Raw genomic sequence first — 5,218 nt, 5'->3', positions numbered from 1 at the left:
AATCATTAGTTGATGGGCACTTGGGTTGCTTCCAGATCTTGGCTATTGTGAAATGCTGCAATGAACGTAGGGCTGCATAAATCTCTTTGAATAGTTGATTTCATGTGCTTTAGATAAATACCCAGTAGTGGTATAGCTGGGTTATATGGTATTTCTATTTTTAATTTTTTGAGAAATCTCCATACTGTTTTCCAAAGTGGCTGCACCAGTTTGCATTTCCACCAGCAGTGTATGAGGGTTCCCTTTTCTCCACATCCTCTCCAACATTTGTTATTTTTTGTCTTGGTTATTATACTACTACTACTAATAATAATAATAAATTTTCAAAAATAATAATAATACATCCTGATGGGTATAAGTTGATAGCTCAGTGTAATTTTGATTTGCGTTTCCCTGATGATTAGTGATGTTGAACATCTTTTCATGTGCCTATTAGCCATCTATATATCATCTTTGGAGAAATGTCTGTTCATGACTTCTGCCCATTTTTGATTGTTTTTGTGTGTGTTTTTGTTGTTGCTGAGTTGTGTAAGTTCTTTATATATTATGGAGATTAACCCCTTGTTGGAAATATGATTTGCAAATTTTTCTCCCAGTTGGTGGATTGTCTTTTCATTTTGATCCTGGTTTCCTAGGCCTTGTAGAAGCTCTTTAGTCTGATGAAATCCCAGTTGTTTATTTTTTCTTTTGTATCCCTTGTCCAAGTAAACATGGTATTTGAAAAGACCCTTTTAAGACCAACGTCAAAGAGTGTACTACCTATATTTTCTTCTAGGAGTTTTATGGTTTCAGGTCTTACCTTCAAGTCTTTGATCCATTTTGAGCTTATTTTTGCGTACAGCATAAGGTTCTTTTGCATGTGGCTGTTCAGTTTTCCCAACACCATTTATTGAAGAGACTTTCCTGTTTCCATTGTATGTTCTTAGTTCCTTTGTCAAAGATTAGCTGTCTATAGATGTGTGGTTTTATTTCTGGGCTTTCAATTCTGTTCCATTGATCTGTCTGCCTGTTTTTGTACCAGTACCATGCTGTTTTGAGCACTATAGCTTTGTAGTGTGTTTTGAAGTCAGGGAATGTGATGCCTCCAGCTTTGTTCTTTTTTCTCAGGATTGCTTTAGCTCTTTGTGATCTTTTGTTGCCCAACTTGAATTTTAGGATTCTTTGTTCTATTTCCATGAAGAATATCATTGAGATTCTGATTGAGATTGCATTGAGTCTGTAGATTGCTTTATGTAGTATGGACGTTTTAACTATGTTTATTCTTCCTGTCCACGTTCATGGAATATCTTTCCATTTCTTTATGTCATCATCAATGTCTTTCAGTAATGTCTTATAGTTTTCATTGCATAGTTGTTTCACTTACTTTGTTAACTTTATTCCTAGATATTTTATTCTTTTTGTTGCTATTATAAATGCGATCGTGTTCTTGAGTTCTCTTTCTGTTAGCTCATTATTAGAGTATAGAAATGCAACTGAGTTTTCTAAGTTGATTTTGTACCCTGCAACTTTGCTGTAATGGTTGATTATTTCTTCAGTTTTCCAGTGGATTTTTTAGAGTTTTCTATATATAAAATCATGTTGTCTGCAAACAGCAGACTTTCACTTCTTCATTTGGATTCCTATTATTTGGATTCCTTTTATTTCTTTTTCTTGCCTAATTTCTCTGGCCAAAACCTCCAGTACTATGTTGAATAAGAGTGGTGAGAGTGAGCACCTTGTCTTGTTACTGTTCTCAGAGGGATGGCTTTCGGTTTTTCCCGATTGAGTATGATGTTGGCTATGGGTTCGTCATATATGACCTTTATTATGTTGAGGTACTTTACTTCTATACCCATTTTATTCAGTTTTTATCATAAATGGATGTTGGATCTTGTCAAGTGCTTTCTCTGTGTCTATTGAGATGATCATGTGGTTTTTGTTCCTCGTTTTGTTAATGTGGTGTATCACATTCATTGATTTGCAGATGTTGGACTATCCCTGTGTCCCTGGAATAAATCCCACTTGATCATGGTGTATGATTTTTTTTAGTATATTGCTGTATTCAGTTTGCTAATATTTTGTTGAGGACTTTTTATCTATGTTCATCAGTGATGCTGGCCTGTAATTTTCCTTCTTTGTGTTTTCCTTGTTTAGCTTTGGTATCGGGATGATATTGGGTTTATAGAATGTGTTAGAAAGTATTCTGTCTTCCTCAAGTTTCTGGAATAGCTTGAGAAGGACAGGTAATAAATCTTCTTTGAGTGTTTGGTAGAATTCCCCAGGGAAGCCGTCTGGTCCTGGACTTTTAGTTTTTAGGAGGTTTTTCATTACTGTTTCAATCTCTTTACTCGTGATTGGTCTATTCAGATCCTCTGTTTCTTCTTGATTCCATTTTGGAAGGTTGTGTGAATCTAAGAATTTATCCGTTTCTTCTAGATCGTTCAATTTGTTAACATATAGTTTTTCATAGTATTCTCTTATAGTCTTTTATATTTCTGTGGTATCCATTATAATTTCTCCTCTTTCATTTCTAATTTTATTTATTTGAGGCTTTTCTCCTTTTTTCTTAGTGAGCCTGGCTAAGGGTTTGTCAACTTTGTTTATCTCATCAAAGAACCAGCTCTTTGTTTCCTTGATCCTTCCTACTGTTTTTTGTTTCAATTTCATTTATTTCTGCTCTAATTATTAGTTCCCTCCTTCTACTGACTTTGGGCTTTGTTCTTCTTTTTCTAATCCTGTTAGGTGTAGTTTGAGATTGTGTATTTGGGATTTTTCTTGTTTGTTAAGGTGAGCCTGTATTGCAATGAATTTCCCTCCTAGGACTGCTTTTGCCACATCCCATATGAGTTGGTATGGTGTGTTTTCATTTTCCTTTGTCTCCAGATATTTTTTCAATTTCTCCTTTAACTTCTTCAATGATCCATTGGTCATTCAGTATCGTGTTGTTTTGTCTCCACATATTTGTCCCTTTCCCAGCTTTTTCTTGCAGTTGATTTCTAGTTTTATAGCATTACGGTCAGAAAAGATGCTTTGTATTATTTCAAACTTCTTAAATTTGTTGAGGCTTGCCTTGTTTCCCACAATATGGTCTATCCTTGAGAATGTTCCATGCACACTCTACACACAGCAGAATATGTAATCTACTGTTTGTGGATGGAGTGTTCTATATATATCTATTAAGTCCATCTGGTCTAGTTTTCATTTAATTCCACAATTTCCTTGTTGACTTTGTCTGGATGATCTATCCATTGGTGTAAGTCAGTGTTAGGGCCCCTACTATTATTGTAATGTTGTTAATATCTCCTTTTAGATTTGTTAATAGTTGCTTTATGTATTTTGGTGCTCCTGTGTTGGGTGCACAGATATTTATAAGTGTCCTGTCTTCTTGGTGGACTTTTCCTTTTATCATATATAATGCCCTTCTTTGTCTCTCTTTACCTGTTTTATTTTAAGGTCAACTTTGTTTGATATAAGTATGGCAATGCCTACTTTCTTTTGTTCACCCTTAGCTTGGAGTGCCGTCTTCCATCCCTTCACTCTGAGCCTGTGTTTGTCTTTGGAGCTGAGATGTGTTTCCTGGAGGCAGCATATTGTTGGGTCTTATTTTTTAATCCATCCTGCTGCTCTGTGTCTTTTGATTGGAGAATTCAACCCATTTACATTTAGAGTGATTATTGATATATGAGGGTCTAATGCTGCCATTCTATTGCTCATTTTCTGGTTCCTCTGCATTTCCTTTGTTTCTCATCCTGTGTGTTTGGACTACCAATTTGGTTAGGTAGTTTTCTATCCTGGTTTTCTTAGTTTTCTCCTTACTTATCATTTGCATCTCTGTTCAATTATTTGTTTAGAAGTTACCATGAGGTTTGTATAAAAAGATCTCATAGAGTGCTCACTTCGGCAGCACATATACTAAAATTGGAACGATACAGAGAAGATTAGCATGGCCCCTGCGCAAGGATGACACACAAATTCATGAAGTGTTCCATATTTTTTCAATGGAACAGAATTGAAAGCCCAGAGATAAAACCACACACCTATGGACAGCTAATCTTCGACAAAGGAGCAAAGGGCCTACAATGGAGAAAAGAAAGTCTCTTCAACAAATGGTGCTGGGAAAACTGGACAGTCACATGCAAAAGATTGAAAATTGACCATTCTTTTTCACCACACAGCAAAATAAACTCAAAATTGATCAAAGACCTAAAGATTAGGCCTGAAACAATAAGTCTTCTGGAAGAGAATATAGGCAGTACACTCTTTGACATCAGTTTCAAAAGAATCTTTTTGGACACTATAACTCCTCAGTTGAGGGAAACAATAGAAAGAATAAACAAATGGGACTTCATCAGACTAAAGAGCTTCTTTAAGGTGAGGGAAAACAGGATTGAAACAAAAAAACAGCTCACTAATTGGGAAAAAATATTTACAAGCCACTTATCTGACAAAGGGTTAATCTCCATAATATACAAAGAACTCACAGGGCTTAACAACAAAAAAACAAACAACCCGATCAAAAAATGGGCAGAGGACATGAACAGACATTTCTCAAAAGAAGATATGAATATGGCCAATAGACACATGAAAAGATGTTCATCATCGCTAATCATCAGGGAAATGCAAATCAAAACTACACTAAGATATCACTTTACACCCATTAGATTGGCAAAAACATCCAAAACCAAGAGTGACAAATGTTGGAGAGGTTGTGGAGAAAAAGGAACCCTCATACACTGTTGGTGGGAATGCAAACTGGTACAGCCACTATGGAAAACAGTATGGAGATTTCTCAAAAAGTTAAAAATAAAAATACCCTATGACCCAGCCATCCCATTACTGGGTATCTATCCTAAGAACCTGAAATCAGAAATCCCAAGAGTCCCTTGCACCCCTATGTTCATCGCAGCATTATTTACAATAGCCAAGATGTGGAACCAACCTACATGCCCAGAAACTGATGATTGGATAAAGAAGATATGGTATATATACACAATGGAATACTACTCAGCCATAAAAAAAGACAAAATTGGCCCATTCACAGCAACGTGGATGGACCTCGAGGGTATTATGTTAAGCAAAATAAGCCAGTCAGAGAAAGACGAACTCTGTGTGACTCCACTCATAGATGGAAGTTAGTATATTGATAAGGAGATCTGATCGGTGGTTACCAGGGAAAAGGGGGGGTGGGGGGAGGGCACAAAGGGGGAAGTGGTGTACCCACAACATGACTAACAAAAAT

At 36.2% G+C, this 5,218-nt stretch overlaps 1 non-coding gene across 1 annotated transcript; it reads left to right on the top strand.

The window, feature by feature from the left end:
• The first annotated feature begins 3,867 nt into the window (after window positions 1-3,867).
• Window positions 3,868-3,974, top strand: LOC124237682 (U6 spliceosomal RNA). Its single transcript, XR_006888070.1, has one exon. It is a non-coding gene; the product is annotated as a U6 spliceosomal RNA (small nuclear RNA).
• The last annotated feature ends 1,244 nt before the right edge of the window (window positions 3,975-5,218 follow it).

The sequence above is a fragment of the Equus quagga genome, chromosome 3, assembly GCF_021613505.1.
Source record: "Equus quagga isolate Etosha38 chromosome 3, UCLA_HA_Equagga_1.0, whole genome shotgun sequence".
Taxonomy (NCBI): domain Eukaryota; kingdom Metazoa; phylum Chordata; class Mammalia; order Perissodactyla; family Equidae; genus Equus; species Equus quagga.
This window is presented reverse-complemented; position numbering and strand designations above follow the sequence as displayed.